Source organism: Lepisosteus oculatus, chromosome 17, assembly GCF_040954835.1.
Source record: "Lepisosteus oculatus isolate fLepOcu1 chromosome 17, fLepOcu1.hap2, whole genome shotgun sequence".
Taxonomy (NCBI): Eukaryota; Metazoa; Chordata; class Actinopteri; order Semionotiformes; family Lepisosteidae; genus Lepisosteus; species Lepisosteus oculatus.
This window is the reverse complement of record NC_090712.1, coordinates 11,340,668-11,355,622: the sequence shown is the minus strand read 5'-3', so window position 1 is coordinate 11,355,622 and position 14,955 is coordinate 11,340,668. Positions and strand designations below refer to the sequence as shown.

Sequence of the window (14,955 nt, the reverse complement as noted above, 5' to 3'; positions counted from 1 at the left end):
GGGGCTGAGTAGTTGTTCCATGTCCACAAGGAAGCTTGTGATAGGTTTTTGCAAATAAAATAGTGATAATTGATGAAATGATGAAGGTTGTTCTCTAAGTCATACTAGAATGAGAATTAGCCATTGACCACTAGTCACACAGAAGAAGATGCTGATCTGCAGCCAATCACCACAAAGTGGGGCAGGTGGGCTAATGTATACTTCTGCAGAATTCAGAACCTTGTCTCACCCAATTGCATTTTCTGTAGTTGACATGGAAACTAGTGTTTGCTGAAAAGTTTTGCTGAATCTGGCATCCAGATGTTGACTGCTTAACCCAATGAGTACATAGATTAGCTGAAAGCAGTGAGATAAGTGGCTAGAGGCACCCAATTTGGGTAAAGATTTGTCATTGTTGTAAAAACGTTAATTTTTAAGCAATGGATTTGTAGATAAAAATGTCGCCCTCTGCTGGTACCTAGACGCATGTTTTTTAATTGTATTGCAAAGCATGACATTTGGTGCAAGGCTATTCATATTCTTTAAAATCTTAAGCTTATCATATCCAGTTATCTGTAAGTCTGACTATTCAAAACTAGCCTCATTGCATTTCTTAGTCTTGCATCTGGGATGGAAATGTCGATATATCAAAAGTGAATTATAAATGCAGTTGGTCGCACAGAAATGAAACCGGTTGTGAAATAAAAATTAATTGGAGCTCAAAGTTTTTCTTATGCAACAAAACCTTGACCATAATTTTTTTCTGGAACTTTATATTCTAACTATGGTAAAAGTTTTTTTTTTCAGCAGTACAATAATCAATTTTTTTTAATTCATGATGGATGGATATTTACAATGATTACTCTTTCTACAACTTGGATTCAGGTAAGAATTTACTGTCAGTTTTCTTGATGGGTTAATCGTCAAAGTTATAAATTAACAACTAAGTTTAAAATGAGTCATGACAATTAAAATCTGACAAGTAATGTAAATTGAAACAAACTATAAATAGGGGTGAAAAGTGACTATACAATCAAAATTTGAACAGGAATTAATGTATACTTTTGGTATTTAGAGGACTCTTCCTATTAATCACTATCTGTAAAAGGCATAATGGCAAACAGACACGTAAGCATTGAGTTTTTATAGTTTAAAATCGTCAATATTTATTAGGAAAAATGCAGCAGAATTTACACAAGCCTTTATTCTTGGAATATCAAATTTTAATTGGATATTGTGTAAATACATCAACATGATTAGTACCTGTATAATATACATTCTGAATATTTTTTTTCCCCAAGTAATGCAGAGATGACACTTTCTGTGCCTCGGTAGGTTAAGTCAGATCGGATCGGATATCAGTATCAAAGACCTATACATAAAAAACGTTTTATAAAGAACTTAAATTGATGTTTGCAAACCTTTCACAGTTTTTAATCCTTTTAGTCTTAGCTCTGCAACAACTTGTAGTGCACCACACATCAATACAATACAATCTTAGAAAAATAATCCTGCTAATAGGTCACAAAGGGTTATTAACCACCAATTTAAAAAATAACTGCTGAAAATACTTTTTCAAATAAGTCCACAAGTATTGCATTTATGTTGCAATTAAGCCAGGAAAAATCTAAAACCTGACAGGAAATGAAGACTTCCACGTTAATGATGTCAATGAAGCAGAACAGTCGTCAGCACATCTTGCACACAAAGCAAGGTCATGTTAACAGGGGCCAGAGAGGTGGAAGTGTTTCAGCCCTGTCTGCCCGAAGGGGCGTGCACGCCATGACTTCCTTTCATTGAGCAAGATCGCAAGTGCAAAGCAAGAATGTATTCCAAGTGTTGACATAATTTCACATTTGTAAGATAGCAGGAAAAGCTAAAAATCATACCACAAATAATGTGCTACAAACGACATACATCTTGAGCTGTTAAAAGGATGTTAAGTGTGCCGACTAGCAAAGACGGGCAATCCTAGTTGTGCATTTTTGTCATTACTCCAGAAGTGGAACTGGGTAGCTAGCAGTTGAACAACCCACCTCACAGCTTTAGTAACAAACCGAAGTTGAAAAAGCAAACCGTACAAATGTAGTCATCTTTTAATACATGTACTTACAAGACTCCCATTCACTGTCCTGTGTTAAGACAGCACAGATTTCTAATGCATTTTTAAAGAAGAGTTCCCTGTAAATATTACAGGAAATCTGTAAAAACCATCATTTCTTTTGACTCCCATGATACATTGTAAAAACAAAATATTCTTCAAGGGCTAGGAGTTATAAATGAACTTGTTCAACTTCTCAGGAAGGAAGCAGTTATATAACATATCTAGGAGCTTCTCCACCAAAGTCATTAGGTACACTATGTGTCCAAGCGTCTTTTAAAAGTAATGCTAATTTCCATAATTTATAAAAAATAATTCAAATGATTTAGAATTACAAGCAAATAAGAAAAATATTTTATTAATACATTAAAGTTGGTAGGTTTAACTCCAGTGTCTGCTTTTTTGAGCCCATCAGATCAAATTCCTACAGAGCATAAGTGTACTAAAGTCCAAATCTATTAGTTTAACCAAGCCCATTTCCTCAGACGTTGCTTTTCCGAGCTAGAGAGCGCAAACACCCCTCTCCCAGCCTCTTTACTTGCCAAAGCTGAGAGTGTAGGATGTTTACACTGCCTTCATCTCGGAGCTCTTGTGAGAAAGTGTTCAGTATTTAGCAATAGAAACCCAGTTAAAGACAATGTAAGTACCTTATTCAAGCCTCCTCATAGGTTTTGAATCCACCTTTCCTCTTCAGGTGAGAAAGTCTTGACTGCCTAATTATTCATATTTCCTTAGTTCAGGCTAATAGTTTAAAGCATTCAAATCTCTTATGATGAGAATCAGCCCAAATCTATATCTAATACATTGAACCTATAGAAAGATATGTAATCTTTTTCTGTCAGTATGGTTGTTTAAAAGTCCCATCGAAAGGTCCAGAGGAAAAAAGGACTTGTATATACAATGATTAGTCAAGTATTCTAAACTAATACTGGCTTTGTAGAAAAGCTGTTTTCTGAGGCCCAGGCAGGAAGCTTTGATGTGTTCTGGCTCTCCCAGACTCGCGGCTGGACTCGCGGAGAGTTAACTCCACCAAGTGCATTTCCTCCACATTCCCCAGTTTTATTCTAGGATAAAACAGCTTTCCTCTTAGCTTTCTGGCAACAAGCTGCACAAGGTGCTTTTCTTGGGGAACGATCAGTCAACCTTGTTAAGCGCTCGAGCCATTCTCCTTAAGGAATTGTACGTTCTGAGTGGCGGATAACCGAGAAGGACAGTTTGTGATTTTTGGTTTTGGAGAAGTCACAGAAGAAAAGGTCAAAGCCATTTCAAGGATCTAAACATTCCTGTAGTAGCAGAACAGCTACTACAGGCCACTGCTCATATTCTATACAGTGATTCCCTGTAGATTGCTTTTAAAGTGTTTCTAGGAAGACAGAACCTTTCAAATAAATTGTAACAAACTACAGTGCTTATGTGTATCACTGTGCTTTAAAATAAACATGAGAGAAGCAAACTGCCCTCTGAGACATTTGCTCCCACTGATGAACGTCATTGTTACAATCTGGCAAGAACCCAAACTAACTCCCTCCTTCTTTCTTGTGCAGAGGATGTGGCAAACCTTATGAATGCGAATGATTTTGATTGAAAGCTTTTCATATTCATTGGCCCAATTTTCTCTGTTGAAAGGGAGTCTCCTGATTAATCCCATGAGCAAACAGAGACATGGAATTGGTCCACACGCTCTGTTTATAGAGAGCCCAGGGTCAAGACAGGCTGGGAAGAGGTGTCTCTCGATGCATAATATGTGGGAGAAGATTTTAAGAAAAGCACCAGAGGCTGCTCCACTAATTGAACTACTTTTCAGAAGATACTCCCTTTCATGATACACCAGAGAAACAAAAAACAAATCTACTGGCGCAGGGGGAGGAGTCAGGGCAGCCCTTATTATTAAAAGAACTGTGTGATGAGTTCAGGGACAAGAAACAAGGAAAATGGTTTGGATTCCATTATATGCAGCAGTGGTAGACATTAAAGGATCAATGAAAAAAATAAACAGCTCAGTTTTACATTTCCTGAGGTAGAGCAAAAACCCCAGTGTAACGTCATCAGATCGAAAAATAGGTTAACAACCAGCTTGTGGACTAATGATTTTTTAGATTGCAAAACACGCTATTATTACAAAAGGTCTTATCATATCAGTGTGACAAAGAAATAAGCGATTCCACAATCTATGGAAAACTAAAAAAAAAACAATAACATATCTGATAGCACCTCCTTGAGTTTATCTTTGTATGCATTTATGTTTAAGGTTATTCACAAAGGAATTTAAGGAAAATGTATATATTTATTAAGTTTAGGCCAGAGGGGTTTCAGAATATCTTATACATAAATAGGTAAAAAGAAAAACATTTGATCAGAGCCGACGACATTGTTTAAGGTCCTTCATTATTTTTGACACAATAATTTTCTCAATTGCTATTGGATTTGTGGCAAACTGAATTGGGAGACTCTAACCCCCAGAAAACAGCAGTAATAAAGTAAAAGGCAAAAGAATATTCCCTTAAGAGAGACAATTTTGAGTCAAAGAATATGAATGGAAGATTCAAGGATGAGGATGAATAGATAGCTATGATCAACCAAGGAGAAATTTTATTGAACTCGCGGCAGGGATATAATTAGAATACTTATGGCACTGTCCTCTCTCAGAATAATGGATTGATAAGAAATATGGTTGCGGTATCTGAAAGTATGCTGTCCAGGGTGCTGAATTCAATGATCAATTTATTAGAAAGATCAGCCTTGGTCATGGAGAGCCTTCAGGCCTTCTGTTTTCGGTTATAATTGCTTTTAATCAGAATCCAAATATCACAGTTTTTATGCATTTTTAATATTCTGTAATATAAGCTAAAGAGTTTTGACTCTTTTTTTCGTACTCTTACTCTTTTTTTCAACCTTGTGGATCATCATGAATGCAACTAAAGACTCTTGTCAGACTGTATTGCTGATTAGAAGGATTGAACCATTATTAAGATCCAAAGTAATACTGGGAGCATACAAAAGAATCCCCCTATAGTACATTTTCTTTAAACGTTTCTGTGAGACAACCCTTTTTACACTACATATTCAATCTAAACCCTGAATGGAGTCAACAAAAACATCTACAGCATTCACTGTGCTCTATTTTATATGTTTTAGGGTAAGATACTTAGACATCATAGGAAAAATAGAACACTGAAAGACCTGTTGCAATTGAAGTTGTCATCCTGAGTTTAAGAAAAGCCGAAGTTATGGCTTCTTGAACGTGTGAGCAGCACTAATCTGGTAGTTATGGTTCTGCATTTGCTTGAAAGGAATGTTTCTCTTATGGTCACTAGAACTAATCTGAAAGAAATGCCATGCCAAGTGTCACAGGGTTGACATTTCACTGCTAAAATCAGCACTTGTTAAGATCCCCCTTTTTTAAGCTCCCACCCCAGGAGTTTAACATTTTTCCACAACAGAGGCCAACCAGAAAGAGCTGCAACTTACAAAGCAACCATTTTAATTACCTATTGGCTCTGGTGTTTTGTTTTACAATGTTTTTTATTACTAAAATATATCCATTCGTTGAATTCAAGGTGTAATTCAATGTGCCACATTGGCTTTAACTTCTAAATGTTACTTCTTATAAACCAGTTTTTGCATGCATTTTCAAATTTCTTGCATTGATTCAAGGACAGTGAAATCAACAGTACGACTACAATGCTAGTTGCAAATGAAGGTATTTAGGAAACCTAATTGCAGTCAACTATATGAATTAGGAGAAGCACCCAATTAAAATTAACAACAATCATCATAATGGTTTTTAATCAATTGTTTTCTTGTCATTGTACCAATAAGAAAACATGCCATAGTAAAGAATAATTCTCATCAATTATAGTTAGCAGCAAGTATTTTATTCAGCTATTTTCACTATATTCACTGTGACATTCAGAATTAAATACTTTTGAATTATTTAAAAATCTTTGTTATATTGAGAATTGTATCAATGGGGCTTTTGTCCAAGCAATGACAATGTTTTTTTTCTGTTTTGTTCAGTGTTTTTTTTTTTGCATTTTTTTTGTTGGAAATGATCAACTTCTTTGGGAAGGCAAGATGGGAGCATCACATTTCAGAGAGTTATTAACAAAAATGAAAGAGGGATTTGAAGGTAATAGCAGTTGGCAGCTGCAAACATCCGACTGAAAGCCCCATCTTCTGCACCAGCTTCCAGTCAAGGATGTTTACAGTTGCCAGTACTGCCATCTATCTTTGTCAACCCCAAACCATGAGAAGCTCCCACGAAGAGTCTCTCACACTGTCAAGGCTGGATTTTAGCAAATTAAATGATGACATCAATGCCACTTTACAAACAAAATACACTGAAATGCAAGATAACATGGTTTTTAAAGAGTCTCATACCAACTTTCTTAAATCACACAGATCACAAACCTGTCGAACACAGAATCAGTCGATCAAATGGTAATATGACTGTTTTCTGTAATCTGACCACTGCTATTCCGCAACCCGGCTCTTGTTTATGTTTGCCCTTCAAGTGTGTCCAAACAGGCACATCCCTGTTTACCCTAAAACTGCAGAGTCTGAGAGATTGTCCTGCAGGTGCTGAAGTGGCACTTTTTTTTGTAGTGTTCAAACTGCATGACTCAGCCACAAGGAACAGAAATTATTTTTCTGGTTGCATAACCTTTGATGGTTCAAAATGTCATTGTTTTGAAACTAAAGGCCTGATTTTAAATGGAAATATGATCTTGCATTTACTCTTGCAAGAAGTGAGAAAATTTGTTTGGATTTGTTTGACCTCAACACCCCCCATCCCCACTGCTCCCACATAACCACGTCCCCAGGCCAGCGATCCAGCCCCTCTGCCTGACTGCAGCTCCACAGCCCCTATCTTGCCTCAGGCTATTTCTTGTACTAAGTATGACACCCTCAACTCCCTCTTCCACTCCCCGGTCTCCCTCTCTAGTGCGTGAACATTATCCTTGGCCTCTCTTCTCAACAACACAACCCTACACACCCCCAGAACTATAGCTCGGTCACCATCACACTAAAAACTACAGACCCCCCTCTTTCATGTGCTTTCAATCTCTGAATTCTGCCTACCTTGTAGGTAGGTCTTGTGCTCCACCTCCCAGAAAATTTGCTCAAACTGGACAACATACTGTATTGGCTCTCACTGTCTGCTTTGCAACTGCTTTCCCAATTGACACAGGCAGTTTCAGTTCAGGGCACAGCCTGCCTTCAGCAATGACACCATTGCTTCTACTGTGTAGACGTACAAACGTACTAGGAACCAAGCTCCTCTTGCTGGCTGGCCTTCTCCCTTCCTATCCCTGTGCCCCTATTCCACATCCAAAGACTCCTGTCACTCCATCAACTTCACAGGAGGGGCTTCAACCCTCTAACATTTTAACAACAACAGCTCTGTCAGATGCAGAAACTCCTCATCATCTTCTACACAAATGTAGCTATCATTGCCATCTTGCATATCATGACTTAATAGCACCTCTCTGGGGAGGAGTGTTAAAAGAATAAGGTTTTCAGAGTTACTGTGACAATTAAGTAAAGCTGCAGATGAAAGGAGGCTGTTCAGACTGTCTTTTTTTTGGTCTTGTGGTTTAATATATCAAGAACATTGATTGGATCATCAATGTGGCAGTCTGTTGCACACAATGGCTAGCAATTTTGTCCCCATAACTCTAAACACTACTGAGCACTTTGCTTTTCAGTCAAGAATCATGTATCTTACCTCGACCACAATAATATAAAGAGAACAAACGCAGGAGTAACACTACTCCAGTATTCATGAGGCAGTGGAAATGGTTTTTGTTTATTTCTACTGAGGGAAAGGGGGCAGAGGTGCTCTCAACAATTCCTTATTTAATACTGACAGACCTCTCCATCAATCCTAAAACTGTTAATTATTTAGAATTCAGAAAAGTGCAGTTAAGAGCTAGGTTTGTTTTAGAAACAGGTTCAGTTCTCAAACAAATGAGCTCATTGGTATTTCTGTAGTTTGGAAAACTTTCTGAGCACAAGCATAGCTACCCTCTTACCTGAATGCATTTTGTGGTTTTTAGAATCATAATTTTACAGTGCCTTGGGGCTTTAAAAGTTATTAATCATCAGCATTTTTCAACTATAGCTCCTTAATTTAGGAAGGTGCACTAACTCTAGCTTTGAAAATGTAATAAAACCCCTGGGTATTAAGCAGGTTGAGGCAGTATGCCACTATACTTCATAAAAATTCTGGCTCTCTTCTATTAAAATCCCAGGGTCCCATATTTTCTTCAGTGGGTCAAGTCACTGAGGGAACAAAGCAAACTTTATCAGAACACTGCAATTCTGCATTCCGGGAATTCTTAACACTTGGCAACCATATAGCACAGTAAAGCAACAGGGGGAGGGGTGTTCGTCATAATCAGAGGTGCAAGTCACTTATTGAAGGCCATGAGAGTAGTACTATGACAGTATCAACTGTGATTATATGGATCAATTAGGAAGCCAAGGAAATTATTTATATGATATGCCCTCGATAAGTTAACCCGATATTACATGGACATGTAATACAACTCTGTTGTTAAACATTTATGCATGATGTATCACATTTTTCATTTTTCATGAAAGAGTGCTCTTTATTTTAATGAAAAGCCGATAATGTATATCTATAGACAAAAGAACAATTAGCTTTAGGTTTTAATTAAAAATGGTATCCAATTTAAGGAAAAAATTGGGAGACCATGATTAGGGTGTGGATAAAGAGTAGGGAAGATTACAAAGTGCATGCAATTTCAAACATGTTATTGTTTCAAATCCATATATACCTTTCCCAATGAAGTTAAAGAGAATCAGATTTTCCAAACAGCATGTGTGAGTCATTGAAAGGTCATGGTCCTAAAAAGCAAAACAGAAAAACGTTTTAACATTTTTATTAATTTTTCTCTTTACACTTTATTTTTGTGAAATGTTGTAAAATGCACAGGTTTTAAATATAATATGCTAGCCAAACACTAGAACTCATCTACAGATAATAGTTGACCTAACATAGGTTTTTAATCCGTAGTTTTTCTCAAGACTTCACAATACAAGGGCTTTCAGCAAAATCTAAAGTGATAAAAAGAGATCTTCAAACAAACAAAAAATTAATGGAACACAGGCTCCGGAAGATCAGTTCAATTGGACATGGAAAGGGAGACATCAAAAGAAAAATAAAAGCATTGCTACCGCAGATGACCAATAGGTGTCTCTGGTAGACGAGGTCTTAGTTAATAAAGCACTGGAAGTCTTAAATAGGCAGTTAAACCTATTATTACAATTCAGTCTAATTGGTAAGACATTGCAACTGTGACATACTACTAGTTTATGGTTATATAGCAGTGCTATGGTAGGTGATCTCTGACTAGTTAAATACAAGATTGTAGAATTGCAGAGGCTTTCCTGTTTATTAAAGCCTAAAGTACAGTTTGTGTCAGATCATCTTTTGTGCTGGCTCTGTGATATTCTAAGTTGCTTCTTAAAGGTGAGGAGAAAACTTTTACTGGCAATATAGTATTCCTTGAAGTAGGATAAAAGAAATGTTGATTTCTGTTTTGTACAATGAGAAGATGGGGGGGGACACCAGGATTACAAGAAAATCAAAGTGGTAGAAAATGTTGTTCTTTCTAAAAAGTTCATGTGTGTATGTAGTTTCCAGGCTCAGGTAATGTGGTGTAGGAACTTTCACAAGGCCTACAGCAGACAAAGGATGGTGTTTTTGTTTCTCCTGGATTTAAAGGTCAGTTTTGTATTTTATCTGCCTTCCTTTTGTATATTTGACCATGAGAATTGTTTTATAGGTACTGTTTTTGAGGCCATATTCCTTGCTCACAATTCCAAATGGACATTACATGTGCAGGCTATGCCTTATTAAAAGTATGACTTTAAAACATTTAATTAGTAACGTAGTGCTAAATTAGTTAATGCCAAGGAAACCGTTCATCGCCACCATTGAATATTCAAAGTCTTTTCAGGTGACTTTAGTGGACACTTGCTTCTGTGTATTTTGTATCTCTCCATCCACTCTGTTTTGTTGTCTTGAGGTTCACAGTGTGTCTGGGGGATACCTAAAGGGGAAAACCCATGGCAAATCTCTTCCATCGACGTCTTAAGACATTCTGCAGTACTTATTTTTTGCACTGAATTATGATTTTTTTCACTATTCAAAGGATTTAAATCATTAAATGGCACCTTTCAGCATAAAACTGAAACTATTACAAACATATGCCTTTTTATAAATGCTTTAAGTTGCTTGTGTAGCATTTTCATACTAAATATTAAAATGCCTGAATCCTTATATATTGTTTCTTATATGGCCCTACCTTATAAAATGACAATGCAAGCCCTCTGTACACCTGTAGTCATGGTCAGTGAAAAGTGATACGCTAGCAAGATCCCCCCCCCCAAGAAATTCTTGTTCTTGTTAAAAGTGCCAAAATCCCCCAACCCAGAAAAAAAAATAACAATCCCCAGATTGTCTGAATGTAGACCCCTTGGAAACGGATCTCTCCAAGTCTGGAAATAATGCAAGGAAATATAAAATCAGAATTAACCACAGGAGTCTTTGATGACAGAATGCCATAGGATATGGAATTCTATTTTTTTTTTTGCCAGCTGATTGAATCACAAGTATTTTGCTACAAGGAATTAACAACTTTAAGGCTTCCTGTCCTAAACAGACAGTCCAATGGTCAGTTTTGTAAATGTACTAATGACAAACCATCCAGAGGGGAGCAACCAGATACACTCACAGGCTTAAAGGAATGTCCTACACTGACAGGCTAAATGAAGTGAATGTTTTTAGTCATTAACAGAAGAGACAACCAGGTATTCCAAATCCTCAAAGGCACTGACAAAGTTAACTTGATAGACTCTGTTAGAGTCAACAGTGAAATGTAAATCAGAGGAGGCAAATAGGGAACTAAAATTAAGTGTATTTGAATTGAGAACAGGTGGTACTACACAATGGGTTGTGGGAGTCTTGAACAAGCTACACATCCATGCTGCTGCAGCTGAAACTCTGACATCTTTCAAGGAACAGCTGTATGGGATCCTGGTAACATTTATTTACTAGTAACCAAATGAGTCAGATAGTTTACAAACGAAAGGAGTCAATTCAACCCTTCTTATGTTCTACTGTATAATTCTGTCTGGCATTATCTGTTTGTTTATTATACAGCATAAATAGAAGTTATTAACTGGCGTTCAGGTGGGATAACAACGATAAGTCAATCTCGCACAACTGCACCTAATCACCATCACCATTAAACTAGCTACATAAACTGCACTCAGACGCCTCCCTTCACATTCCTCTCAATCGTCCCTCCTCCGCCCCATTTCCACCTTGCTCTACCCCTGGGTTCACTCAGTCTGAAGGGGGATCGAACTTCCTTGTCCTACAGCCAGAAGGCTACCCATTAACCAAGCAGGCTAAGCCAAACTTTTCTCGCCAACTATTCCAAGCATTCACAGGCATTCAATCCTTGGATGTTGCTGTCCCTAGTGAAACTAGTAGAGCAGTGTGGAACTATCTTCTCACATGTTGTTTAAGTTTATATTTGCAATTATGCCATTAGTGCTTCACTGCCATCAAAATTAGTTACTGAGTAGCTTGTAACCTTCAGAACTCAAGTTTGTCCTTTCCAATTGCAATTTATTTTGGAAAAGCATAGCTATGTTTAGTCATATGTGTTTCCATTCTTTATCTGATTGGACACACCCCATACTGTAAATGGTGGAAGGAAAGCATTTCCATCGAGTCTTTTTTTTTAAGCAAAACAGAGCCCCATGGCAGTTATTCGATGAGACAAAAACCTTTTGACCTTGCATAAGAGAGAGAGTTTTGACCACTTAGGTAGTAATTAAACAACAAATGATATTCTGAGCACGATTTAAAACAAAGCCACCACACCAGTCATCCGTAACCTTAGTACACTTATTAACAAGGCTGGCTCTCAAAGGTCAACCAAATGTCAAAGCATTTTCCAAAGTCTCCTGCCTACAAAATATTCAACTTGTTTGAATGGTGCGTGGGAAAACAAAATTCAAATATTTTGCAGTGATAATTTAACGTCAAGGGATTTCATAATAGCAAATGTAAGAGGAAGAGTGTTTTTTTAATGTATAGATTTTAGAAGTACACATATTACTGGTATACTTGATTATCACTTTTAATTGATGTGATGAGTGGGGAGCTGTCAGCCAAACGTGATTTAATTGATGCCTAATTAGTTTGCATATTAGACGTTTCAGGAAGTCCAATAGACCAAGTAAAACAACAAAATACAGGTTGAAATTGTAGTCATTTCGAATGTGGACAATCCAAGTATTGTGATTTCATAAAATAATGACCTAACACCTATAGTTAAAGCTAATAATCACAATCAAGAAAGTCAAATGTCCTATGCAAAAAAAGAGGAAGCCATTTGACTCAGCTTGATTGGTTGCTAGTAGCTATTCTATTCTAGAATCTTTTTTTTTCTTTAAAGAAGCCAGGGCATCACCCTAAGAACATAGTCAATTAGTCTGTAACAGACACACATAACAATTTGTGTAAAAATGTTTTCCGTTTTAAATGCCCTTCCTTGTAGTTTACACTTGTCACCTGGGTTGTGTTTTATCGTTGATTCAGGAGTTCACGGTGTTGACTGTGTTTGGGAACCATAATCTTGGACAAGATCCAGGTAGGCCACATGCCCAGAGATGCCTTTGATATAAATTAAAATGTATCCTTTTTCAGAAGCTTTAATTCCTTTTCAGTTAACAAACACGTACAATATATTCACCTGTATCTTTCCTAATGAATTAAATTAAGAGGTTATGATGAAAATCTATATTAGCGAAATTTATAAGCAAACCGTTTAAATAGGGGTTAAGAATAAATAAGTCAGAACTCATAATTTCCAAGTCCCGTTAGCAAAGCAGAGTATTTACTCAAGTTACGCAGTACATCTCGGAAAGATGCGTAACAGTTTAAATCAGGGGAATAAAGTGTGGGCATTATGATTTTATAAATAACAATCAGCATCTCAGACGTACATTAAAACAATCGATTACTTGTAAGTGTAAAGTGTTCAAATACGATACGTTTTTCTATGAAGGTTCTTTGCTTTAAAATCTAGCTGAGCGAGGTTCATCAAAACATGATGTAATGATCTGTATTACAGCAACTAAAGACCTATGAAATGAGTTATCTTGTCTTCAATGTTTAAAGTTTTGAAACCTTTCCGTTTAATGTCCTATCGTCTGGTTTTCCAAGCTAACTCAAAGGTGCTCTGTAATCCTAAAATCGTATGAGCAGTTGTTAATTATTTCGGAAATAAAAATTTGCATTCTTCAAAGCATTCCCAGACTCTTAATTAGAGACAAGTTTTCAGCATTCGTCTTACGCGGTCAAGAACTGTTAATGTCACAATCAACTACTATTAGGCAGTTTTGCGGACCGAGTAGTCTGAGCGGTCAAATTCTATTTCCATTAACTGCACACTAAACAAATAGAACCTGTTAGGGATTTCACTGATATCTTTGAAGAGAAGTTATGCAACGACACTGAAGTCACTGCGGCAACTACTTTCACACAGAGTTCAGGTTTTCTTTAAAATGATACTCACCAGTACTGTTCGCTGGAAGACAAGTGAAGGGTAAATTCTTTGACCCCTGCCGTCTTGCTAGGTTCTGAACTTTTCCATTACCCCCTTTAAAGCTGGAGGAACTTCTGTTATAAGCTTTTTAAAAAAAAACATTCGCGTTTCGTTTTTCTGATGTGCGCGTATGTAATATTAATCTGAGGTGGCATTTAACCGCTGCCCACTAACTCTCGCCATGTTCTTTGTCTTTTTCACTCTTGACCATTTCCCTATGTCTGACAGCTGGGGGCTCTATCTTGCTGCTCTCCCTGGAAATCATTCGTTTCACTGCGGAGATTTGCAATGCAAAAATAAAACGGCGTAAAAACGGTTAAGCACTGGGGGGAAAAAAGTGTTACCTGTAAGAAAATGAAAAAGCTATTTGATCTGAAAACAAAGCGAACTCTTAGCTGTTTAATTCCAGCTGTGTGTACTCTTCTTAATCGCTGTTTGTTGTGACCCACACTGGCCGCACCGCACGTCTTGACTTTTTCTATGAAGGCTCTTTGAAATGGGCCAGCCCCTTTTTCTGGCACTGGTACACAAAACTGACCAATAGCCAGCAGCACAACTCGCGATCAATGGGAAGAGCGGTCCACACATACAGAAAGAAATGCAAAGGCACACTGACCTCCTGCCACAAATTACCGTAACATAAGCGCCCAATCAGCCTCGGAGGCTTTGCAAACATGGCTAAAGAACCAATCCTGGTATAAATGATCATAACCATAGCTAGTCAATTGGTTTTCCATAGATGTTTTCTTTTTCCACTTAATTAGACAACCAACAACCTGCATCGCCTTTTTTATGACCTAGCATTCTCTCACGCAAAATCCCATCGACAGTGGTCCTAAATGATTACTTAAATGGGAAATCGAAATTCTTTCCGTTTGGAAATATTTTCCCGACAATACCTGAAAGTGGACAGATGGTTCTGTAAAAAAAAGTCAGCTGTTGGTTTAACAAAATTGGTGGATATAAATAATCGTCCGTATGTTTGCAAGAATAAACAGTTTCTTTATACAGCTTTAAGCAATTTGAACATGAAAGACTTTGAGGTTTGTGAAGAGCTAATTTATACCCCTTTGATACAAAGATGTAGGTTTCCGTCTGTTTTAATACAGAAGGAATCATCCAGTGAATGTTCTAATTTAGGTGCGGAGAAAACTTGAAATGCAAATCGTTAGTAATCTCTACTGAATATTTTCACTCAATGCTAACTTTCTCCGGTCAGGT

The 14,955-nt window shown here is 37.2% G+C and overlaps 1 long non-coding RNA gene across 2 annotated transcripts; it reads right to left on the bottom strand.

Annotated features, from left to right (window-relative positions):
• Window positions 1-1,119: 1,119 nt before the first annotated feature.
• On the bottom strand, window positions 1,120-14,251 carry LOC107079393 (uncharacterized). 2 transcript variants are annotated; one of them, XR_001480362.2, is made up of 3 exons: window positions 13,705-14,251; window positions 8,884-8,953; window positions 1,120-8,365 (listed from the first exon to the last, which is right to left on the bottom strand). It is a non-coding gene; the product is annotated as an uncharacterized lncRNA (long non-coding RNA). The 2 variants fall into 2 exon arrangements; XR_001480361.2 differs by having other exon boundaries at window positions 1,120-8,953.
• Between the last annotated feature and the right edge of the window lie 704 nt (window positions 14,252-14,955).